Here is a 27,861-nt window from a genome sequence, read left to right as displayed (position 1 = left end):
GAAAACAGCCTTGTGTTATTTCTCGTGGGGTAATAAAGGGTGACTTCATGTTGTATCTTATGCCTTTGTGAAGATCAAATGTCTTTATGATAATACTGCAAGCTCTCCTATTCTTAATAGGTTTCAGTGGCAAAAACTTAAGTTCATTGATCATGAAGTGAAAGATGCACTCTCCCTGCTGCATGATCAATAGTATTCTCTAGTGGATTATTTTGTCTGGGTAAAATACCTGCAGTCTTCCTCTGGTAATTTTTCAGATTAGACATTAGAGCACTAGTGTGGAAATGTTTTAGGATGGCTGAGTCCAGCTCTTTAATTTTCAGGTAAAATCCACAGAGCTCCAAGAGGATTACTGTGTTAGGCAATGCGATGGGCCACGGCTAGAATTCCAGCATTCTGAAGCCCTGTCAGGGATTTTCCCAACTAAGCTGATCCTTTGTAGTGATAATTTATGACTATGAAAATAATGCTCTATTTAACTCTTATTATAATATATACCTTGTATTAACTAAACCTATTTTCTGAAGCCATCTCTGTGTTCAAAAGCTTATATTCATTTCATTTGTAAAATACATGCTGCATTGGATTTAGATATATGTTTACTTTAAAAAGTGAGTTTCTACATCTATAGATTTCAAATCATTTAACAACCACCTCAGAAATACCAAATGCTTCAGGAAGAAATACCAAATGTCAGGAAGTTGAAAACCAACAAATAAATAAACAAAAAAGCAGAATAAAATTCCTGGTCTTGAGAATTTTAAAAGTGAGTCACACACATGTAGAAATGATTGAAAATTATGCTGTTTAAATATTTGAGCAAAAATAAGCATGAACTCACACAAGTAACACACAACTAGATCAAGGTAAACACTCAAATACTTGCTTAGTTCCAAACTCATCTATCTCTGTGAACATCTATTAGAAAGACCATACTGTGTGTGTGTGTGTGTGTGTGTGTGTGTGTGTGTATGTGTGTGTGTGTGTGTGTGTGTGTGTGTGTGTGTGTGTGTGTGTGTGAGAGAGAGAGAGAGAGAGAGAGAGAGAGAGAGAGAGAGAGAGAGAGATTTTATTAGAGTTAAGAACCAAGAGATTGATTCCTACTGGTGTAAATATTAGGACCTTTGTATCTGACATCTGAGGACTGAGATGATGAAGGGCAACTCAGAGAGAGGGAGGGGGTGTGGGGGGATAGCAAGGGAGAGAGAAGATTTGCTTTCTTTGTTGTTTTCTTCTACTCAGGCTCAATGAATTGGAGACTAACACACACTGGTAAGACTAGATCTTCTTCCCCCAGTCTACAACACAAATGCCAATATATTCTGGACGCACCCTCACAGGCGCGTCTAGAAATGCTTCATCAGCAATCTGGCATGCCTTTAGCTTAGTAAAATTTACAAAGGAAGCTGGCCATCACAGGAGGCAAGAAGTTAACGGCATTATTCCAGAAGTAATAGAGAGTTGACTGGACCCCTGAATGATCATCAGACTTTGAGAATAAAGAAAAAAAATCTAGGAAAAATGGAAACATACAACTAATGAATGGGGACATCAAACATGCCAATGTTTGGCAATAGCCTATCTTTTGATATCATTACAAGAGGAACTATAAAGGAATTCTATGAAGGGAGATGAAATTGCTTTGTAAAGGATCACATATTAATTTATGCATACATTCTGAAGAAATTTTATTACTCAAGCTTATAAGATGAGAAGATGGGAAACAGTCTTGATTTACTTTCTAGTTTCTGAGGTATTTTGAAGTCACAGTCTTTATACACCTTTACAAGATCACAGGGATTTTTTTTTTGACCATTTTCTTAATTCTTTTCCATTTAGCTTCAAGGAATATATATGATATTATTTTACTCTCTAATAGTTGGTTCTTCTCATTGCTAGATCTCAAAGACATTTTACTAATTTAATGACTAACACAGGATAGAAAACTAGAACTATTTGTTAAATAATCCGTTATTGTCAAAACATTTTAACCCACTGACAGGATTCTGTTTCATGATTCTTTGCCTATTATTAGCATTTTCACATGTGTAGGTAGCTCCCACATGTAGGGATTAATAAGTGGGTGGGAAGATTTACTACAGTTTTGATTATTTTGTACACAGTATATTGTCTAAAGTCAACTTGCTAATACCTAATTATTTGCAAAATTTACAACTAGACTGTAAATACTCTGGCACCATCCCCCAGTTTGATAGAGCTTTGGTTACTAACAAAACTGCACCATCATGCTTTTATTTCTTAGTAGAAGATGTTGCAAGAATGTTTCACTTTAATAATTACATACCACTGTGAGCTGTTATCAAAACTTTTCCAGTGTAGAAGACACTATGATGACCTATTAATATATTCTGCTTTTTGCTGTGGGATGTTCTGTATGTTAAATGTGTTGCTCTGATTGGTTAATAAATAAAACACTGACTGGCCAGTAACCAGACAGGAAGTATAGGTGGGACAAGAAGAGAGGATAATTCTGGGAACAGGAAGGCTGAGTAAGGAGATGCTTTCAGCTGCTGCCATGAGTACCAACAAGCAAAATATTAGTAAGCCACAAGCCACGTGGCAAGGTCTAGATTAATAGAAATGGGTTAATTTAAGATAGAAGAACTAGATAGCAAAAAGCCTGCCATAGCCATACAGTTTATAAATAATATAAGCGTCAGAGTGATTATTTTATAAGTGGGCTGCAGGACTGTCGGGCTTGGTGGGACTTGGAGAGAAGCTCTCCAGCTACAGCTTTTGTTAGGTTTCTTGATGTAAGGCATTATTTCAATCCATTGGTTCTCAAATACTCGTTTTGTAGGGACTCCCAACCATAAAATGATTTTTGTTGTTCCTTCATAACTCTACTTTTGCTACTGTTATGGATCATAATGTAAATATCTGTGTTTTCAATGGTTTTAGAAAACCTTTATGAAAGGGGGTCATGACCCACATGTTGAGAACCACTACTTTAGCCCAATTCTTATGATTTAGTGTATATAGCACTGCACAATTTAATCCATCACATGCTCTGAAGTTGCTTGACAATTTGCAAATGCTACATTGTTTTGCTATCTCTTCATGTCTGCCTATAATATTCTTGGATCTCATCTGTCTATCTATCTATCTATCTATCTATCTATCTATCTTTCTACCTATCTATCTATCTTCTATCATCTGTCTGTCTTTAATTTGTTCTGATTTCAGAAGTAAGTTTGAAGTCTCCTGAGACAATACTTTTTCTATAATTTTGGATCAAATTTTCTATAAGAAGAGAAAATTAAATAGAAAATGAGCAGAGAAACACCTTCTGTTTTCCAGATGTATCTTTTGTTACTATTAATGTTACTGATTTCCCTGTGGACCATGTCAGGAAGCCTTTTTCTCAATGGCAACAATTGTTTTCTTGATTATGACTTTGACTCATCCAACAGGAAGCCAATATGTGGCCATCAACACCTACTCTGTGGAGCTACTTGATTTACAGATGGAAGTCAGTCAAGTAATTCCCCCTGCTCAATGGGAAACAAAGTATTTCATTATCTGAAATTAACTCCGTATCCAGGTTTCTCCTGTGCAGACAGTTGCTGTTTGGACACTGTGATGAGGTAATTGTCAGATAATATTTAGGTTAACATTGGAAGTGACAGAGCAATACTCTTACATGATTTGGGGTTTCAAAATACAACTGTATGTAGTGTTTCAACATTGTATAAATATAACATCCAGCAGACATGAAAAATTGTGTAAAACCATGTAAAATAATAAAGATTTCAAGATCTTAAAATATATATGCTCTTTTTTTCTCTCATTCTTGTTGTTGACAGAGGAGTTTGCAACATACACAAAATGTTTTGCTTTGTGGTTAGTGAACACAGGCAGTCTTTTGTTCTACTCAAAATATCAATGGTTTGCTAAGGATAAAAGTAGGCTAATTTTAGCAAAGAAAATGCCACTTAGAAATACAAGTGACCCTTGTCATAGAAGATGCCATATTGTGATGATGATGACACAAGAAGATGCCTGGAGATTTCAGAAGGAGCTGTGATGGCCATACAGACCTCAGTTTCCAGAAGAGGCAGCCAACTCGGTGCAGCAGAGTAGCTCTTTGAACAAGGATACTGTGTATGGAGAAAAACGTGAGAAAGGCAAGGAGAAGGCGCCTGTAATACCCAGGCACAGGGAGGTAAAAAGAGCAGAACATGAGGGAAGGAAACTGCTATAAGTCATCAGAAGTCCAGCTGTAGTTAAGTGGTCATTATTAAACCCCAGTGAAAAATTTCAAGAGCTTTGAAAATGCTCAAAGGGGGTGGGGAAACAAACTTTATACCTAGACATATAACTTCAAGTGTTAAAATACAGTATTGAACTAGTATTATTAAATAACATAGTTATTTGTGTTAGTTACAGTTCCATTAGGATTTTAAAATCAGTTTACCTAAGAGCTAATTAGATAATTATAAACGGCTCTCCTTTGTGTTTAAAGTCCACTTAAGGAGCCCTGCTCTGGCTTTGTCTGCCAAAGTACCCCATGTAAGCAGGTGGACTGCAAAGGCCATCTGGTCACTGGACAGAAGCCCAGAACAAGACAGACATTGCTGATACTTAGCTGTACCCATGCTCTACTTCCCAGGGAGGAGAACTTATGGAAGTGTCAACCTAGGAATCAGCGGTTAGACTCAGGTTCAAACCCTAATGCCAATTGTAGAAGTGCTACTAGAGCTAACATTGCTATTAGCCCTTTTGGTTGTCTTTGTCACACAGTGTTCTAGCAAATGCCAGGAAATTCTATCTTGTATCCCCCCACAAGTTTCTTACTTCTCTGATAAATATATAACTAAACAAAGGCTCAGAGAAGTTAGTAACCCCTGAGGATTTTAAAGTTAACTAAAAAAATAATGTCTTTGTATGATAGATATTTAAGTGTGCTTTTTTAAAACATATTCTATTAGAGAATATGCAATTGGAGAAATGTAGCCTTTGCCATGTGTTCAACTCCATAAAAGGAAACCATTTTTATTTCATTCCTTCTTGTGAAATTCCTTCATTTCACTTTCCCTGATAGACTTACTTGTCAGAAGACTAAAAAACAAACAAGAATCCTAAAAAGATGCAGCAGGTTGTAGTCATACATTTATTTTGATGTGCATATATATGTAACAATAACATGAACTGTTTCTTCAATAGCAAAAAAGGACACGAATTTGAGAGGAAGCTAAGAATGGGGTAGCATGGAAGATTTGGAGGGAGGAAAATAAAGGTGACATAATTGTGTCTTAATTTTTAAAAATTAAAGAAAAAGTATATATTTTGAAGGATATATATATATATATATATATATATATATATATATATATATATATACATATTTAGTATTTTTAATGAAAAAGAGTATTTTGTTAAGAATATATAAGGTAGAAGGTAGAACATTACAATTTAGTCCCCTACTTCCTGGGCAATCCTTTTGACATACGTTTAAAACTTTCTCTGAGAAGGAGGCTTGGAAAAAGTTGGAGAGAGAGAATTTGGAAATGACTAGAAGAAGGAAAGGAGAAGAAGCAGTGATATAATTACATTATAATTTAAAAATCTATAAAAATAAAAAGTAAATGCTAAAAAGAAACACAAAATAAAAAAATTAACGTTTTCTGAGTAATTAACTAACAACAATTATTTCAGTAACTATAGCAAATAACAAAACTAATATTAGACTCTGGGAAATTGAACTGTAGTCTGTAACTATGTGTTTTAGCAAATGTACCAAATAAACATTCTTCTGTATTAAAACAGCAGAATTTAAAAAATCCTCATCAAAACAGTTCACTTGTGAGACTCTAACTATTTGCTCAGGCTGAAAATATAAATGTAACAGGAAAAATTCTCAGTTATAATGATCACACTATTCCAGCCACTTAAAATTAACCTCTGTGTTCTTTGACCAAAATGAATTGAAATTTAGAACTGTCTGGAAGTGTATCTTCCCTCAACATGTACTATGAGTGAGATTAACACCAATTGAACTATTAGTTCAGGAAGAACACAGGAAATCTAAATAAATCAAAATCACACTATGGAAGAGAACTGAGCTCAATGAGCCCTCAGCAAAGATGATGCTGAACTGAAATACCCTTTGGCTGGGAGAACTCAGAGGTCATGTGCTACCTACTTCTTCCCTACTTTATGAAAATCAGAAGTGATGTTCAAGAGATAGGAGATAATCTGTGAGTAAAGACAGAATTTAGAATTGCCTCCTTTTACTATTCATTTATCAGCACTTAAGGAGAACTGTTGGTCATCTTGTCTTTTTAGTTACCATTACACTATGAAGCAGTCTCTACCAACATATCCTACTTAAAGCTATCTTTGTGTTTTCTCTCTTTATGCATGCCTGGAACCACTTTAACAACACAATTTTAAAAGATAGGCCAAGTACCTTAAATATTATGAGAAGGGTCTAGATGCAGAGAGAAGGTGCAAAAGGAAATTGTATCTGTCCTTTCTCACAACACATACTGGGACTTACGTAATGATGGATAAGAATAACTGAATAGGTCCTGTTAACTAGGAAGGAATTTATGCCTGGTACTGTAAACCAAGCTCAGTTTCCATCGTTGGTGCGACCATAGGCCCTAGTAGAGCACCTTTTATTGCTACTGCACTAAACCAGTATAATATTAGCTCCATTCTAAATATGGTTCCAATTCACAGATGAGAGCATCTCTCACCCCTAACCAAAGGAGCCTCTTTTCTTTATCAAATAGAAATTGCACAAAAAAGTTATAACTAGTCAAAATGCAGAGAACAACTACTGGCAGAGACCTGAGACCACTGATGTCTCTACAACACAATCCTCTAACCAAGATGGCCAGGACATTTCAGAAGAGGCTGAAAAGACTGTAAGAGTCAGGAGGAGCAGCAGTATGAGACATCTGCTGCCACACAGTCTTCCACATATGACAGGGAAGCTGCACCCAGGAAATGCCAACACTGTGGTTGCCTATAGGAGACCTAAAACTGACACCACTGATTGATACGTAGATGTCGGAATTTTCACAAGACTTCACTCCTTGAGGAAGAACTGGAGGCAATTAATGTTTATCCAGTGAGGAGGAATCAGTCTTCTCCAGGGATGTGGCTGCTGATGGACTAGCCAATTCTAAAAGGTCACTCCTAAATATATATGAGAAACAATTGATGATCTCAGCAGGCTGTGTTTGTAAACATGTATATATGCACATAAAGGTATATAACAATTACAATTAAGGAGTAAATGATGGCTTCAATGGGGTATAAGTGTAAAATAGGAGAAAAAAATGAATCTAATGAAAATAAGTAGAAGTTACATAAAAACATTGAAATTTAAGAAACTTTTTAGTGTAATAAGTATGTCATTTACAGCAAAGTAACTATTATTGAACATGAATATGGATTAATATAATTTGTCCAATATTAGAAAAAAAGGCAAATTACATATAGAAGGAAAACTCAAGGATATTCACTTTTTTTCAGAAGCAATGAAAATTAAGCACTGTGTGGTAATATTTTCAAAGAACTACAAGAAAAGGAAAAGGCCATTTCCAGAGAAAATGTCCATGGAAATTTTAGTGAAATAATGATGCTTTTAGGTAAATGTAATTAGAGGATTCATAAAAATGTAATATAATAAGTATTAAACAATCCATGTAGATAGAAAGAGATCTTAACAGCAATAAAATCACACTAAGGGGATAACAACAACACAAGCTATATAAATGCACTATGTGGAGACCATTATGTTTATGAGCTCTTTTAATATCCAGTTCTACAAAGGTCAACATGGAACTCTCAGATTTTTATTATTGATGGTTTTGTCTTCTTCTTCACTATGAATTCCCCCTTTCTTTTTATGCTAACTCTGTCTCTTTTTGGAGAGTTGCAATGTTGAATATCATGTGTCTTCTTCATTATGAATCCTTGTTTCTTATACTAATTCACTGTCTCTTTGGAGGGCTTCAATGTTGAATATCATGTGTCTTCTTCATTGTGAATTCCTGTTTCTTCTTATGCTAATTATCTCTGTCTCCGTTTGGAGGGCTGAAATGGTGAATATCCTGTATCTTGTATACTATGGATTCTGTGTATTATCTTGATTTAGTAGGAAGTTCAGCTTCTGATATGAGCTTATATAGCCTTACTTTCATTGTGTCTTAGGCATGAGGTGTGACTCAGCACACAAAATGTTTTGCAGAGTTTAGTTTTATTGCTTGCATGGAATAACAGACATAGAGGTTACTCTGAGTCAGAGTTCTAGTACAGCAGGTGTTAGAGCAGGAAGTATCAAGATGGGTCCACTCAGACAGGTCAGGAGCAAAGGTTTTCCCAGTAGGCCTTTGCCTAGCTCACTCAACCTCTCTCTGCGTTCCCTATATTGCTTTCTGTGTCCTCAAAGTTGCTAGCTTCTGTTCCTTTCAGGGTGTTACCATGCCCACACGCAACTCATCTCTCAGCCACAGGCATGTTTCTCTGTATGATGGTGAGCCCACTCTTGTTCAGTGGCCCAGCACGCCCAGCACAGCAGCTTCCATTGCCTTAGTTATGATGGCTACACTCTCAGTCATAGGACTAACTGGTCTTTCACTATGGTTAGGAAATGTTCCTTTGGCAGAAATATGGACAATGGTTAGTTCCACCTCTGAGTCTTGCCTGTATTTGGCAATATAATCTTCCCCTGCTTATTATCCTATCATGTGAGCCATATAACATCTATGACAGGGGTTAAAGATTACATTTTCTTTTCAGCCGGGTGGTGGTGGTACATGCCTTTAATCCCAGCACTCGGGAGGCAGAGCCAGGCAGATCTCTGTGAGTTCAAGGCCAGCCTGGGCTACCAAGTGAGTTCCAGGAAAGGCGCAAAGCTACACAGAGAAACCCTGTCTTGAAAAACCAAAAAAAAAAAAAAAACAAAACAAAACAAAAAAAAAAGAATTACATTTTCTTGTCATGAAACAGAGAAAGGAAGAAAGGAAAGATGTGAAGTTTATTAATGTTAACAAGACATTTACAGTAAGTTAAATCACTTGAGAAACAATTTTTAATCATTCATGTTTACTTCATCAGTTTGATGATTTGATAATCACACATAGTTTTTAATATATCCTAAAGATCCATAATAATTCTACTAATTTTAAATTTTTATTATACATAAAAATCCAAAATTTGTAAAATTAAATAAAATTAAATTTGTAGAATTAACATAATAAGGAAATAACCAAGCTCTGTCTATATATTTTTTGCAATTCATACTGTTTATTTTATTTTATTTTTGTTTTTTGTTTTCTGTGTTTTGAGACAGGGTTTCTCCATGTTGTTTTGGTGCCTGTCCTGGATCTCACTCTGTAGACCAGGCTGGCCTCAAACTCACAGAGATCTGCCTGGCTCTGCCTCCCGAGTTCTGGGATTAAAGGCATGTGCTACCTCTGCCCAGCTGCAATACATACTCTTTATTAAGGTTAATTAACATTGTTTCCATTGCTGAAAGTTTTGTTCTCTTGTTTTTGACCTTATATTCCCCTTCTTTTCTTATTTAACAATTTTTTTAGTTCAAAATATTTAGATCATATTCACTCATCCACTTCAACTCACCCCAGATTTAACTTCCTTAAACATGCAACCTTGTGTCCCCTTGTGTCCTTTTCTTTTTCTTCCTTTTTCTTTTTGGAAACTCACAAACTCCAATTTGTTAGACCCATATACTCTCCTTGGGTTTAGGGCCTTCCATAGGAATATGATTTAAGGAAAAATTTGACTGTTTCCAAGCATCTATTTCTGCCAGTAACTCTTCAGCTAAAGATGAAACTTCTTTCCCAACTTCCCTTCCTTTGCTGGAATTTTGTCTTGCTTGAGCTTGCCTGAGTTTTGTGCATGCATTAATAACTGCTATGAGTTCACATGTGCAACTGTTAAACTGTGCCTGGAAAGCATTGTTTTGGTGTAATCATCCTCTGCCTCTGTTCTTACAACAGTCTTTTTACCCCCTCTTCACAAGGGTCTCAAGTTCTTGGGAAGAAGATGTGTGATATAGATGCCCTATTTAGGGCCCAACATTCCGTATTCTTTTTTTGTTTGTCTGTTTGTTTGTTTTCTCTGTGTAGCTTTGTGCCTTTCCTGGAACTCGCTTTGTAGACGAGGCTGGCCTTGCACTCAAAGAGAGAGGTTCACCTGCCTCTGCCTCCCAAATGCTGGGATTAAAGGCTTGCGCCACCACCACCTGGCTATTCTTTTAAATATTATTATTAATATTAAATATGTATTTGTACTACAGACAGTTTCAAATTTAATTTTTCTGTTTTCTGATTCTTGGCCAATTTATTATTATCTTGTGCATTCCTCTTACATGATTGCAACACTATCTAACAGTGAGTTATAGCCATATAAAACTAAACTTAACATTTTTCTTCATTTGTGTCTGGTATCTAATTAGAAAGACATCATGTAATAGATTAAAAGCCATATGTGATCCATGTTTCCTTAGGCATATGCTAGAACAGAATAAACCATTAACTATAATGAACCTCAAATTTATTTCCATTAATATAATAAGGTAAAATTAGATTTTAATTTTTGCCCTGAGATTTATGAAAGAAGAAAAAGTGAGCTCTTGTGCATGTTTGGTGGATGAAACTATAAGATATCTTGGCTATGGGATTGTTGCAATATGTGGCTGACTGCTCCCACAACAGTTGACAACTCAGCTTTCTTCTATTGGCTTATAAATGTCCATCATGGAAGTTTTTGCCCAGCATTTTGACATTATGCTTAAAATGCATAGCCAATCCGTTGTCAACTATGCCTTTTTCCAGTACTATTGTCCACTTCCAAGACATCACAGAAGGGCTATCCCTTCAGTATGATGTCTCTGGCTATCTAGGATAAATTTGGCACAGAGTAAAGGGCAGAGGGATGATTCACCTTCCATTTTTTCAAAAGGGTGCTGGATTTTCTCCAGTTAGTTTATGGTTCTGTTTATTTTCCACATCAAGAGAGAACTTGGCTACATGCTTTTCTGCATAAGGTCAGTGAGAAAAACAAAAACAAAACAAAACAAACAAACAAACAAAAAACTAGATACTGTGGAAAACCCTGGCTTGTCTTTTCACACATATGGATGATTCAATGTTGATTAAATGCAGGCTACAACATGTGAGAAACTCACAATCCTTTAACAGTGAATTTCTTAATGTGTACCAGTTCTCTGAAAGTTGCTTCACCTTTGGACACTCGATGATACCCAATCCTCCCTGAGTGCACATCCTCCCTAAAGGACTCTTTGCCACACTCTGTCACTGAGCTTCTGGTGGAAAAGCTGTCCTCAATGGTAATTTCAGTTTCCAGGCCATATTTTCTTCTCTATTATGGTAACTCATCTTCATCTGGCCACTGAATGTGCTGCTCATTTCTCTGAGAAAATTAAGAGTTCCTGGAGCATTTCCATGTACTCAAATGTCCTTCTCTAAGCTTTCAACCCCATTGATACTTCATACTTCTCCCACTTGTTCCCATGGAGGAAACCTCTGTGTCCCCATAGAAAAATAAACACTCATTTCAATTACCATTTTAGCCTGATATTATTTATCACATTTCAGAAACAAACAAAACAAACTTTTCTGATGACATAATATTCTTTAGATATACTCTATTTCTTTTCACTGAAGGATGGCTTATATTTTTGTCTGTTTTCTGCAGCTGCCCCTGTTTTAAGGGGCAATGTGTTAAGTATTATTATTAAGATCTGGATTTCATCTAAGTGCCAGCATCTTTTCAGACCTACATGTCCACAACCAATCCAATTAGTTCCTCAACCATCATTTCCCATCTCAAGAAACATATTTCTTTCTTATCACTCAAGCCGTAAAAGTAGGAGTTGATTGAAAGATTTCATTGCTAGCTTCATTATTTATGTAGTCCTTGTATTCCTACCTCCTTCTTTGGCATGCAAATTAAATCATATTCACAGCAAGCAGGATGCTTCTTTTGACATGTTCATTATACCATATAACAGTCAAGCTTAAACCCCTCTGGATATCCTCCAATTTAGTTTAGAATCCTTAAAGATAACCTGCAGGCATCCACCTGGTTGCCCTGTTGAATCTTTCTTCTCTGTTCTTGGGAGCCCCCTTGGCTTATTCAGTTGATGTTTTCTATACCTATTATCTTCCCCAAAGATGCCACAGGCACTTGTGCTTCATTGAATTTGTACTTAAAGATTTTTCTGTCCTGAAAAGTTGTTCTCATGCTTATCTTTGTGAATCTTTCTTTTTCTTTGCTGAAGTATCAAATTCATTGTGAAGTCCATTCTGTTTATTTGTTCCAATCATACAATGTATCTTTGCTTTTTACACTTTTGTTTACCTACCATACAAGGCACTGATGTCTCATATACATTTTTCTCCTTTCTCATATTCATTTTTAACTACTTCATAGTTTGGTGAAGGCAAACCTTTGTGTTTTGTTCATTTACCACTGTGTTCTTAGACTTCAGTACTGCCAGCTACATGGCAGACAATCTAAAAATAACACTGAACAGTTGATTCTTGAGTCCTGGATGTGAAACTGTTTGTGAAACTGGAGACAGATGTAAAAATACTATAGCAAACTTGTTCTAGTCATTGTTATTTTCTCTTATAACACACCAGCTTAGTTTGTGTGGCTTGAACTATTGAAACTTAATCTTGAGGTTACAATGGAATGTTTTGTCATTTTTGAGATAATAGAACTTTTAAAGTTAATAAATATGGGAATTGAGGAAAAGTCAAAATAAATAATTTTCTTTTAGTTCAAGTTAAGTCAACAATAATGTAACATTGGATATAGAGACTAAAACCAACACTAAGCCAGATCAAAATTTTAGGTGAGAGCAAACTGAAGGCCATTTTAATGGAATCAGCTTATTAACTAGATTGCACAGATATTTTGTGAGATATCCTGAATGAGTCTGTGAGGATGCTTCTATATTAGAGTATCATTTGGAGTGATATAAAAGATTATCCTCCTTAATGTGGATTGACCACACTTGGTGTGTCGAATGCCTATTAAAACAAATGCACTGTGTGATAATTGGAACTTCCAGACTACTTTGAGTTGATCCTCACTCAGCTCTTCCTGCCTTCAAACAGAACTGAAACTCTGTCTCACCCTGTATCTGGAATCGGAGATTTTGCACTGGAACTACACTGAAATCATTCCTGCACTTCATTTTGCCAAGTGGAGATGTTGGGCATTTTGAACCACCATAATCACTGGAGTAAATCTGTTTCTCATTATATCTTCTGTCGTAGCTTTTTCTGTCTCCTTCATGCATAAGCACATCATTTATACATTAGTTTTATTTTCTGAGCATTCCAAATAATATAGCTAAATTATGCCCTATTTATTTGATTTCCCATTTTGTTTGAAGTTTACAAATTAAACTTTGCAAAAATTTCTTTATATGATGTAGATCTTGTCTTGGATCCTTTCGACAATCATTTCTTTGCCATTTTAATGTCACTACAAGTTCCTTTCCTTTCCATCTGCATCAACGTCTACTTTTGACATAGTTAGAAAAAGAAAAATTCTACTCCCATAGGGAAGATCTTCATTCTTTCACATGCTGTTTTAGTCCACTGTAACTTCCTCCATGCAGTTTCGTTTGAATGTATTTTCTTTTCCTGTCTTCATTGTCTTGGTTTAATTTCTCTAGATATCCTTTCTCATAGGAAATCATCACTGATCATAAACTCTCCTGTGTCCTATACAATTCTATCATAAAATACATTGTAAAATTCAAATATAAATAAACTGATGATAGTCATACAGTAGAAAATATAATGTAAGAGTTAGCATTTATATACCTTTAAAACATTTTTCCAATTCCTAAACTACAAGTCTTCATGAGTATTTGTTTAAAACTTATTCCAAGGTGAGTGAAAATCTTCTACTCTTGCAATAAGTGAAATTATTGTGTATCACTAATTTATAGAGTGATGGTTTTCTTCACTTTACATTTTAAAAAATATGTATTTTTTATGTACATGCATGCTTTGCCTGCATGTATGTACATACATAATATACAAACAATACCCATGGAAGTCATGAGAGTGCATTGGATCCCCTGGAATTGGAGTCATAGTTATAAATGTTTGTGAGGCATCATGTGAATCCTATGAAGGGGGAACAAGTACTCTTAACCTCTTAGCCATCTCTAGCACCAACTGTGCTTCCTTTTAAAGTTAAAATGAATCAAAAGGATCTAAGATGAAATAAACTAGGCAAAAGAAATGTTTTCTTTGTTGGTAATAAGAGAGAAGTCTTGTACACATTTATGTGACTAAGTAGATCTCCAAAGCTGCCTGAGTATGTTCATCATAACATACAGATTTTTTTTCCCTAAACAAATGGCTTTCAAGACTTGTCATCGCTTTTGTTTCATCAGATTTTGACTCATGAGTGGAAGACTAAGAAGTCATCACCATTCTGGTACTGAGTCATAGGTTGTCTCTTCACTTTCACGTCCATTGAAAATAGATGAGAAAACTGGTGTATAGCATTTGTCACCAGTTGTTTTGAAAAGTTCTTTATCAACAACAACAAAAATTAAATGCCACCTACTCAGTTGTTTTTTTTTTAATTGCATTTAGTGTGTGTGTGTGTGTGTGTGTGTGTCTGTGCATATGTGTTTATGGAAGCACATACCACAGTATGAGTATATGTAAGACAGAGGGCAATTTGCAGGAATTAGTGATCTCCTGTAGCCAGAAGTTTTCCTGTGTCCCATCTGACCTACAGTCAGGACAAATCTCTCTCACCTGACAGTCTCACAGCCACTCAGACCTAAGTAAACACAGAGAGGCTTGTATTATTTACAAACTGTATGGCCATTAGCTCAGGCTTATTACTGATTACAGTTAAAATAAAACATAATTCTTATTTATGTTTAGCCATGTGGCTTGGTACCTTTTTTCAGTTCTGCTTTTACATCTTGCTTCCTCTGTGTCTGGCTGACAACTCCTCACTCAGTCCTTCCTCTTCCCAGAATTCTCCTCATCTGCTTACCCTGTGTATACTTCCTGTCTGGCTACTGGCCAATCAGGGTCTTATTAAACCAGTGTACAAAAACATTATCCCACAGCATTTCCCCTTTTCTGTTTAATTAAAAAGGAAAGTTTTAACTGTAACATAATAAAATTATAAATAATAGACATCATCCATCAATCTCCTGCCATGTCCTAGCTTTTGAGGAAGAAACTCAGGTTGTCAGGCTTGATATGAAGCACCTTTATCCTTTGGGGCATTTTTTTGGCCCATAATGACTCAATTATTACAGCTGAAACTCCATGGGCAGACATAACAGCAAAAATGCACATTTAATAGGTTATACAATCAATTACGGAGAAAATAACTTACAATGAAATCCAATTAGTTTTATGTGTATTATTATTAATGTGTTTGTTAAGAAGCATTTGCTTCATTTCTGTATTGTTTATCTTGCTTAAAAGTTTTAAGCTATTATGGTTTCTATAGTTTCTTAAATCTTGATATTAAATCTGTGCCATAGAGTTAGTTACTTTGCTGTTACATTTTGTTTTTATGGATTGATTTTTTTTTCCTCTATAGGGAAAGCCTATGAATGTACAGGTATTGAAGACTTGTTCTCACAGTGTAATACTCTGAGGGGTGGCAGAAACTTTTTGAAATAGAACCTGGTGAAAGACTTTAGTTTACTGAATATTTGCAAAAGAAATTGTATGGCTTCTATTTCTTTTTCATGCCACACCCATGAGGTGAGCACCTTTGGCTTATCTAACGCTCTTTACTATGATATAATGCCTCAACACAAGGCCAAGAGGGGTGGGATCAGCTGCCAAAACTGTGACTCCATACAAATGATACCTCTTTACTAGTTTATTGTCTTGATGCTGATTTCATATAGTAAAAAAAAAAAAAAAAAAAACCTCTTACTGAAAAAATTGCTAATATTGTCACTAATTATTACCAATATGCATACATAAATATGTTATTTTGCCATATGAATCTAACAAATTGCTATAAACTTAATGGAACATCAAAGACTGTATGAACCAGAAATTAGGAAGTACCAGGTCAAACTATCCTGAGGACCTGTTGGAAGACTGCTTGCTGCCCTTGTGAGTACACAAAAGTTGTGATTGTCTGTACAAGACAAGCATATGATCAAACCAGTCAACATTATACCATGGGAGGGGGGAATCTCCTGAATGCCCCCAGCAGAAGAGTGATTGACAGTTGATAGCTTTTGGGGAGAGAAAGTTACTTTTCTCTGCAGATGTGCTCCTTAATAGATTGACCATGTTCCAGTGCATGGCCATATAATCATGTGAATATCAGCAATAAAAATGATATGAATTTTCTATTTATATTTGACTATAAGTAAATTTGATGTCTTGGATACCCTCTCATTTCCTAATATGTAAAACAGACAGAAAGAGGGTGACTATTTGACATGAGAGGATCCTGTTTTTTATATTATTATTGTACTTTATTTATGAGCCTTTAGATGTGTAAGTATACACACATGTGGAAATCAGAGGAAAGTTTTTAGGAGTTGGATCTTTCCTTCCACTGTGAACACTTGAGTTTCAAACTCAAGTATTGAGGCTTATGTGGTAAGAACCTTTATCAGAAACTTTTTTGAATACAGAATTGAAATAGATGGGATCTCCGTGTCTCTTTATCAAATGAGTCATTTGATTTCACTTGGTGGATGAAGGCAGTAGAAACATTATGACGCTTATTCATTCATCTTCTGATTGAATTTTCAAAGGCGATGAAAGGGAAAGACAGAATAGAAGTCAAACATGTAACATAGTTTGAGGTCTCATTTGTTATTATTTTTTTTGTATATAAGTGCACATATATAGAAAACCTTTGAAGATTTTGTAATAGATTAATTATGACTTTTGCAAATATAGGAAAGACTTTATTTTTAGTTTTAATTTAAATAATAGAAGTTGGAGCCAAAGGAGAGTGGAATTATGATGAACTGCTGCATATTGAGAGATAATGTTTATTAGTTTATTAAAGACAGTATTTTATTATTGAATATGCACATTTAGTTCTGCAGAAAACTGAACCAGTAAGACTTTCATAGGCTGCCTAAAACAAACTTCCTTAGACATTCCCAGAGGTGGTTTTAGGTCCCAGCTTTCCTCATTATTAATTTCACATTGATCTGCTCCACTATAAACTTTCCTGTATCCTATTAATGTATGCAATTCTTTGATTTGATATGGTTGCTCTCTTACATTACCTTTTTTATATGCTAAATTAATAATGATTTGATTGAACCTCTTGAGAGAGGACAAAATGTGTCTTTACCAATATCATTGTGTACAAATGGGCAAGACGTAATTCAGTTTTTATTGCTTCATTCTTTGCCAATCAAGATGCAAATAAGGAAGAGAAAAAGTCCTTAAGAATGAATTTATTTTATTCTGCCTTCTATTTCTTCTTACTAGGAAATATTAAAGGCTAGTTGAACTATGGAAACTTTCCTACCAAGTTGAATATTTACAGGAAGTGAGACATAGCCATGTCTCAGATTAGTGACTATAATATGTGAATATAGAGTGTTTGTATAAGGAAGTAGATTTCATTGGGGTGTTTGTATTTATATACACTTGTAAGGGTCTCAGGCCATCAAGTGATCACTAAATGTGAACAAACACCTACCCTAAAATCATCTTTTCCCTTTCTCCCACTTTAGATTTTCTTCATTGTATCTCCACTGTTGACCAGGATGGAAGTCACTCTGTAACTCAGGCAGGCATTAATCTCATAGCAATTCTCCTGCTACAATATTCCAAGTGCTGGGATTATAGGCATCAAATATTATAGCAAGTACCTCCTATTTCTTTTGTATTTAATTCTATTGTTCTTATTTCTCTGTTGTACATAAATTGGTTTATAATTGCAGTATTTCTTAAAGTTTTAGTTTTCATTTTAGGTCAAATATTTAGACCTGTAGCCTTTTCTTACTTTTACTGACAGGAAATGTGTCTTTTTCACCAATAAAAGACACCATGAATAAATAACGGACTTCTTTCATTCACTCAATGCTTTATCTTCAGCTATTTTCTGTCCAGTTTTGTATCAGTATATTAAGAGCTCTATATTTGAGATGAGCTTTGTAACTATGTACATTCCTTCATGCTTAACTCTGAGTGGTACAATGGATAACCAAACTAGAGTCACCTTTCTACCTTTGTCTATCATTCAACTACTAAGTATCTGTAACACTGTGTATAATCTAATTAGAATCTTTAGTGAGTTTTGAGCCAGGTAGTGCTGCAGTTTGTTTTGAACTGCAGTGATACATACTAAGATGTAGTTAGTATGTCATGAAACATATTAGGTATGAAAATACTAACTGCTGCTACTAATTCCAGATATGAAATTCCCTATACATCAATAGAGGTAGATCATTTCCAGAAGCAATCATATTTTCTGTAAGGCAATATTTCACTGGTGGCATTTTGTTACCAGTGAGTGCATCAACATTTTGAATATTGACTCTCTATTTGAAGAAATCCTGCCATCTGGAATTGCTCCCTCTAGTAATGCTATTTAGATCACCCTGGGATAATGCTTCTTAATCATCATCATCTTAGTTGGAAAAATTAAAAGGATTTTCTGTTCAATTCATGCCCTCCTTTGGTTTTGTCTAGATAGCTTGTTGTTTATTAGTGATGTTTAAACAACTTTATTACTGGTATATCTTTTAGGGCATTTTAACCTACATAGACAATGAGAAAGCTTATATTATCTGATATCAGCAAGTTATAATTCATATACACATTACTGTACCTACTTATTTAATCATTAGTTATTTTGCTTTAGAGTGGTGCTACCTTCAAATAGCAAGATCAGAGAAGACTTGTCTTACATTACATGGTATCATGTAGGTACTACATTGTAGGAGCATAGAGTTTCAACAGACTAGACTTTCAACAGACTAGACTTCTGAAGCAATAAGTGATGTGCTGACTTATCAAACAAAGCTAAGACATTATGACAAACATATAAGACAAACAAAAGCTAAGAACAGCCATGAGAAACACACATATACACACACACATACACACAAAACTACATTTTTTAGATGTAAAATATTTCAAATTAGAAACCTAAGTAAATAAAAAGGACACATTTGAAACAAGAAAACCAAACAAGGAATAAGTAGATATGTGAACGTTGACACTAAGGTGCACGAAACACAGAAGACAGTCACAAGATCATACAGTGTGCTTCATCCCAGGGATCCTGTGCTGAGGTATTGAGGTCAGAGTAAAGATTGGTAAAAACTTTAGAGATGTTTTTCAGCATCAGTCAAGAAAAGCTGATACAAAATTTATAAGCCTTTAAAATAATATTCCTAAAATCAGTCTTTTCCCATCCTTAATATCTTATCTAATGGTAAAACTGATTAAAACAGAAGCACAGCTACATATTGTTTAAAACAGAATTTCAAAATATTTAGGTATTCCTTTGTTTACTGCTCTAGAGGTGGTCAGACCTGGAAAAAAAATGCAGCCCCTAAATGGTGAGGATGAAAGTCCCATTCAACAGCCAGATGTATTCATAGAATCAATATGTAATCTGAGGGTTAAAAGGAGTCACATGCATAAAGTATACAATCACAAGGGTAAGATGCACATAGCAAAAACACATTTTTGCATAAAAGAATTTAAACAACAATAACCAGCTGTAATGAATAATCTGATGTAAACTCACTTCTACCCTCTACACCTGGCTGGGGCACAGAAATACATTACAAGAACAGTTCTGTGTTTTTGAAGAAACTGAAGCTTACAAGACTCGGGTCTTCTTTGCTTACAGTTTTCTCATAAGCACTCAGAATTTTCCTCACTTAATTACTCCATTCTTGAATCATGTTCTGAATTCCTCAATTAGTGTATTTGTTTATTCATTCAAAAAATACTGAATATATGAGTAAAGAGGTGAGATTCTTATTAGATAGGAGAAGATAAATGAGTGGCTAAGACATAGAGCACAGAGGCTGCCTTTAGGATTTATATGAGAAGGATTTAGAGGATGGTTTTGGCTTAGTCCTTGAAGTGTTTGCCATAGAGGTTTAAGAAAGGACTAGAGTAACATCACCTGAACTCACACTAAAATGTAGGGCATGGTAGTGCAGGGGAGACAGACCCCTGGATTATGTCTGTCAGACAGTCTAGTCCAGTCAAATGAGAGAGATTCAGCTACTATGAGACATCTGTCTCAAAAAAATAAGGTGGATAGTGATTGAAGAAAACACCAAGCAGATTTCTAGTCTGTGCACAAGTACACACACACACACACACACACACACACCCATAAACACATACACTCACATACATCACATCACACAATACACTCACACACACAGTAGAAAATACATAATATGACAAACATCTTATGATTTAACAGAGGAGATACAATCATAAGAGAAAACAGTAATACATGCTGCATGAATATTTTTAAAAGGCTCATTAGAAATTGTTGTGTAAATTTGGGAGGGGAAAGCGATCCATTCCTACTCTCATTCACTGGCTCTGATTTTGTGATAGATGTGTCCATGGCCACAGACACACAGAGAGAGATAAAGCATGTTTTTAATGTTGCATTATTGGGATTACTTCTTTTTGAAGTGCAAGGAATACCACACAGGACTTTATGGAAAATGTGATATTTGAGATGCATATTAAACTTAGATAAAATCTTGACATATGGGCAAAGAGGAAAGTACTTTCTGGAGAGGGGCAGACCCATGAGTCCCACAGCATTTGCAGATTCTTCACTGAACTTATTTGTATTCTCCTGAAGGGTTGGGTGGATAGTGACAGAAAGCCTGGCTTACACCCATTGCAACACCCTTTGAGGAAAAGAGAGACAAATGTTCTCAAGAAATACTTCATTGTATTGTTGTGCCAGGTGAATTGAAGTTGTTTGGGACAGGACCTGCCTACATAGTACCAGGCTAGTGTAGACCTCAAGATACTCATTTGCCATCCTCCTGAGTGCTGGGAGCTACATATGTGTTCCACCATGCTTAGCAACAAAACTTCTTAGAAATATTTCAACAACAGTTTTGGAAATTATTGTTAATTCTGTTAAAATTACATCATGCTTTATAGAGATCTGGATTTATGATAGTCCTGTGTCTGCAGCATTCTATAATAAGAAGCTGAGGTCATGTAAACATCATTATAATATATTGCACAAGAAATTTGACCTAATATTTTCTTTTTAATACTTGTTGTTCATGAGCAGATTCTATCAGCCATGTTATTCAGTTGCTTTCACGTATTTGTTGTTCTTCATATAATTTATGTAAGTTGGGCTAGAGGAAAGGAATGGAGTCAAATTCCTCTGGTGAATTTATTATTTGATGAACAACACCCATAGACATGATATTATAGAAACCGAGAGGCAAGGTGATGCCAAGAACTTTCTAGAAATCTCTATAAAAGAATGCAGGAATACAGGTACAAATGAAGAAACACAGGAAAAAAAAACAACTCTCTTTTTAATGTGATCCTTTCTCCATGACCTTCTTGCCTTGAACATTTTGAAATTCAGTAAGTGTGAAAAACTTTCCTCACCTCCTTTCTTTAATAGCACATTGGACTGTCCCAGAATTTTAACTACTTTATTGGTTCCATGAGGTGCATAGTCACACAAGCCTATAATTTGCACACTGGGCACAAAGCAGTGTCAACCTATAGGTTAGATTTTGTATTTGTATATCCTGTTTCTCTATGAGATGTCCACAACTAATCTAAATATTTTGATTTGTTTTTCAAATTAAGACACCATTTGTATTTCACTTTTCGTCTAAAAATCATGAGGAGTGACCTGTTGGGCATAAATATAATGTGTGATGAATTTCAGCTGGAATTTCCTCAAACGCTGTAGTCTGGCTATGAGGAACTATTTACAGATTTAACATTTCTGAAAGTTGAGAAAAGGTAACAACAGCAAGGATAGAGGGGTATGAGAGGTAATCTGTATGATTCTGAGTCTAGTTTTTGAGACACAAGGGCTATAGGTTTGATTAAAGGCCCCTTGGGAGAATTATGATATTTGCATGTAATATTACAGTTTAATTTATCTTCATATATATTAATGTTATTAGTTATTCTGTAAGTCCCATTGCCATGACATAAGTATATAGGTATGAGCAATAGCCCAGTTAATTTGACTACGGGCAAGTTTAATGGTGAGGAATTAAAAGACAATTCTTATGTTTTCATATTCTTTCTCTGATTTTATACTAGATTAGAAATGTATTTTTAAAGCTACATATTGTGTGTCTGTGTAGTAAGTGTGTGTGTGTGTGTGTGTGTGTGTGTGTGTGTGTGTGTGTGCTCTGCCACATGTGCCCATGTAGAGTCCAGACTACTTCTGACTAATTACATTGAGACAGGTCCTCACAATTAACCCAAAAGCTTTCACTGTCTTGACTAGGCTGCTTGAGTTGGCCTGCCAACATGGGGTCTGACTGTATCCATCCATAGCTGGATTTCCAGGCATGTACAGCTATGTTGGACTCTGATGCGGATTCTGAAGATTAAAATTGGGTCCTCACATTTGCACAGTAAGTATTCTTACTAAGTCACCTCTCCAGCTCCTAAAAAATATACTTTAAAATAAAAATTATTTTATGAATGTTTTAATTTTAATGTATTGTACCACAAGTAAGAAATAAATTAATTAATAAATATTGCCACCATAGTGTTAACTTTATATCAAAAAGGCAGTCTCCAAGGTTTTACCTGACAAATGTCATACACTGAGTTGATTGAAGTCCAACTTTTGTAAAGGATTTCTTCAGGGACCACATCTCAACAGTGTATTTTAAACAAGGGTGTTTACAAATCCTTTGCCATTACAGAGCACTTTAAGACTAACAGGAAGTTGTTTTGCATATATGCAAATTCACAGATCATCTCAATGACCTTACCTCAACTACCAAGACAGCAGTTTGATTTTTGTAACTCTTTACTTGGCTTCACTACTGCCGATTACATTTTGATTGCTTTAGGTAAAAATTTGGTTAATTAACACTTAAGTAAGTCAGGTGCCATCCCTTATTATATAGTGTGCAATTTTATCCAATTTCTTAGCATATTTTCTTATTACAAAAATTTTTTTTCTAATAATTTCCAGACTTTAGAAAAATTTTAGATGTGTTATAGCTCGGGAAGAGTTTGCCACAGACTATGTGCTTTGATATGGAGCCTTCTCACATACTTCCCACATCTCTTCAGTGAGAAGAAATATTTTTAGAGAGAAAATAACTTTTCGTTTTGCTTTTCAAAGGGAATGTTTCAATAAATAATACATTTTTTGCTTGAGGTAGGAAGTGTTGGTCTTCAGCATCAGTACACAGGTAAATGATCTTATCAGGTTTGATGGGTGACTAGCAAGAAGTCTGAAACCATGTCTCACTTAGGAGGGGTAGGATAACAGGACTGTGGTGTAGAGATCAACCAATAGGAGACCCTGAATTCCAACACAAGTTTACAAACAGCCTGCTCTTGTTTTAGAGGTTCATCCTCAGGCCTTCCTCTTTTGTGATCTCACTACAGATACCCTATAAGGAAATTTATCAAATTTTGATGAAGTGTCAAATATTATTGTAGAATGAGAAAGTAATTCTACAGTGCAACAAAGACATTTTGAGAATTTCAAGCTAGGAAGATGGCTAAGTTCATAAAGCATCTACTATGTAGGAATCAGACTCAGAGTCCTGATTTTCATGTGGTGGACCTGGGTGTCAATAATCTCAGGACATTCTAGACGTAGGCACAGGGAATCTCTTGGGAAAGCTGGCTAGCTAGAGTAGTCAAATCAGCAAGCTCGGGATTCATTGAGAAGCATTGCCTAAGTAAATAAAGTGAAGCATGGTCAAGGACGATGTTGTACATTAACCTCTGACCTCCACACAGGTGCAGCCACACATACACTTGTACATATATCCTGTGTGAATCTGCCTATACTCATACAAACATGCATGTACACATGTACATACTATATACATATGTATACACATAAGATTGTCTAGACTAATGGTTTCATATTAGAGGCCCTGGTATCATGTTTTCTCATAGTATCATGAGAGGAGACATATATGATCAAGAAAAAAGACAGGTATAGAAATGATGGACCCAAGTGTTTTCTTCTGTTAGTGGTGATCACACAAGAATCAGTTGCAAAGAAACAGACAATAATTTTTTTGAAGAAAATCAGTGCCATTTTAACCTTTTCAATTTCCCTGAAAGAAGAATAAGAAATGATATTTGCTTTTCCAAAGTAAAAGTTCAGTTAGGTTATAGAAGACTTAGATAAAGTGGGACTGGGAAGTTTTTTTTTTTTTTTTTTTCAAAATATAGATGGGCTACATTGAACCCTAGATATTTATTATACCAGGGTTTCTAGTATGTAACTATATAGTGTTGTCAATTACCATTAATCTGTGTTATGTTCTAATTCAGGGAGATCCTTTTTATTGGACATTTAGCAATACAACTATTGAAATTCCCTTAGTTCCCATCACACTCAAATTGCTTTCTCACAATTTTCTCATTTAGGGCAAGAGTTCTGGCTATGTTGCCTTGGCTAGAACAAAAAGGTTGGAGCTGGAGATTATTGCTGAATCACAGTTACAGTTTGTGTCTGCCATGTGAGCTAGCTTCATGGTGCTTGGTGCTAGGTTTAAAACATTATTGTATGAGATGGGAAAATAGTGTCCTTCTTCAATTCAAGCAGTTTCCCCTTAGTAAGACATTTGGAAAAATATTTATACTATAGCTATTGCTTCCTTAAAAGCCTAGCAGTTACAGCAATGTGTAGATATGTCCACGTCACCTCTCTTGGACTGATCCTCAAGTGGGGCTTCAGCATAAATGCTCTGCTTGAAGCCTACACTGACATATTTACAACCTCCCATCTTCATGGTTCAGCACTGAGGAGGAGAACACTCCATGATTCTGATTCATGGGGATTGTGTTTTGTTACAATGCTCAAATAATGATCTGTTTAGTTTTTTTTTTTTTTTTTTTTTTTTTTTTTTTTTTTTTTTGTAAAAGACTAAAGAAGCCCACTCTCCTAGCAAGGTCATCACTAAACTCAATGCCTTCAGTTTAAAAGCACAGAGATGCCATCTAGCAGCTACTGTCAGGAATTTCCTACTCAGATACGCTGCTCTGTCTATGAAACTGAAAATTAAATCAATTTGTACAGGTCTCAGTTTTAACAGTTTGCTAATTTTGTGGCATACTTCATATAATTTAGAAATTTCATCACAATGAAATTGATTGGCATCTCTTAAAATAGGAATTGTCATAGGTTTATGAGTTTTTTTTTTTCTAAAAGGATCTGGGAGCTTGTTAATTAGACTTTAATTAAGAAAACACAATTCAAATAAATTTACTAAGAAAAAAAATCAATATTTCTATATGAAATTACAAATAATTAATTAGAGGTGAATTGCTTTCCTTTGGCAAGGAAATACTAGTCTTTCTAATTTTGTAATTTGTTAAATGAGAAGGAAGAAATTGAGTATATGCTGAAAGTGGAGTTCATTCTAGGAACATAGATGTTTCAACATTTTAATATTGTAATGAAATTTGTTTCCAAGTAATTTGCCATAATATGGGGATATCTAGGTACTTTATAAACTATCATTCAGACAGGTAAACCCCAATCATGGCAGAGGAGAGGAATCCACAGATGCAAGCAGTATATAGTCTTTTGTAAGATGGAATTTGGTAGTAGTGATAGTAAATTATCATCTTTTTAAGAAAATTAAATAAGAAAACAGAGATTTAAAATAGTCATATCTGATGTGGGTAGAATCTTACACCTTAAAATATCTTCAAATTTCAAGAGATCTTCCCCTTTGCCATTTTTCTGTATCCATACGTGATTATATTTATAGTAAACGTATAGTATAAGATGTAGATCATCAAAGATAGTAAACTGCTTTTTGAAATTTATGCTGGCCTAGTATCCTAACATGTTCACATGTGAGCAGAAGCTCGTTAGAGTTTCTATTTCAGTGACATTTCTTAAGAAATGTTTGTGTGTCCCCAGACTGTCATCTGAAGTACTATATTGTTGAAATTTTAATTTTAATGTCATCAAATACAACATTTCAAAATTCTGATTTTTAAAAATCTAAACTTTTAACTAGAACAGAACTAAATTAAAGTGGAGAAAATGTTTACTTCATAGGCTTATTGACAATTATTTTGAGAGCACAGGGCTGCTGTTTGAAATGTTTTGTTGGATAAAGCATGGCAAGCAAAAATAGTTTGGTAAACATAAAATTAGGCCCTATTCACTCCCATAAAAGTGATATTTTGTCTAAAAATCCAAAATATCTATAAATTAAATTACTTAGTATAAAGTTTTTAATATTCTGTTATTTCATGTAAATATAAAGCAAAATATCATGATGAGGTCTTTGAATGCTATCTTGAAACATCTAGAAACTGAGAATAGTTTGAAAAGTTAATGGACCTCTTTGTTCCCCTGGATTTCTCAACTCAGTGATACCAACCATTCAGAGTTTGAACTGGCCTAATTGGAAAGTTTTAAACCACAGAATAATCAGAAATATCATTTTTAAAAACCCAAAGATCAAATTGACATTCAGTCGATCATACAGCAGTCAATAGAATCTGCACTTCCAAATTCTCAAATTCTCAAGGAAAGCCATAGCCAACTTACTAATTGTATTTTTGAAAGTATTCTTTTACAAGACATTCAAAATTATATAGATGAGAAAATGTAGTCACAAGTTTTAGCCAGTATCACTTGAAAGTGGGAATGGAATATGTTATTACAGGTGCAGGAACATAAAGGGAAAAATTTAAAAAAACATATAAACAAAGTGGCGATGTTTAATCTGGTGTAAAATTCTTTACAACTATACCATAGTAAGCACAGTGTGCCATTAAGCTTATTAAGATGGCCCTCACATGTTGTTTGAAGCTTTCAGAATGTCAGTGTCAGGACAACTATAGGTTTAGAATGAAATTGTTTGATTTTCTTCAGATCTCTCTAAACATGAAAACACTACAGTATTATTATACCATTATAATTTTACACCATGTACTAGGGTAGGCTTTGAGATATCACAACCACAGGGATAGATTGTAGTAGGTTACATCTTAGTTATGTTCGATTGTTTTCTTCAGTTTCACAGACAATGTCAACCCATAAAATAACTTTACAAGATTCAAAACACAGCACTGAATGGCATTTATAATATGGCATCATTTTCCCAATCATGTCACGGTACTGTCCACCAGCTAAGTAAAGAAAATAATAAAGGAATACCATCCCTTGCTCTCTTAGTCTCCTTATGTCTTACTCTGGAGAACTATGCATTTCTTAGAATGTTTGCCTCTCGGAAATGACCACCCTTTATTATCAAGGCTTTCCTCACACATCGCTGGGAATATTTTTCCATCGCTCCCTGCTTTGTACCAGATGAGCAGAGCGTTCACTTTGATTGCTGGATAATTTACAGAGTTCCACAGCTATATCGTAACTCATTCTTTCTACTGCCCTCCTTAGTTTAAGAGGCTTCTCACTTCCTGTGTCTTAACACAGATCACCAGAACTTCCTCGGGGTTCCCTAATGTTCTTCAGTAAAAGGAGAGAAACACAAAGTCCCTCTTGCCACGTCTTTTGGTCGTGCAGATAGTACAGCTTTGCTGCTCTGTAGTGGGTTACAAGCAGCCTCCCCAATGTTTTGGACACAAACCGCAACACGTCTGAGATGGGAGTATTATT

The 27,861-nt window shown here is 35.1% G+C and overlaps 1 protein-coding gene across 1 annotated transcript in view; it reads right to left on the bottom strand.

Annotated features, from left to right (window-relative positions):
* The window catches only part of Olfm3 (olfactomedin 3), a 224,210-nt gene that overhangs the window by 195,466 nt on the left and 883 nt on the right, over positions 1-27,861 (bottom strand). The window lies entirely within an intron of this gene.

This window comes from Onychomys torridus, chromosome 6 (assembly GCF_903995425.1).
Source record: "Onychomys torridus chromosome 6, mOncTor1.1, whole genome shotgun sequence".
Classification (NCBI taxonomy): Eukaryota; Metazoa; Chordata; class Mammalia; order Rodentia; family Cricetidae; genus Onychomys; species Onychomys torridus.
This window is presented reverse-complemented; position numbering and strand designations above follow the sequence as displayed.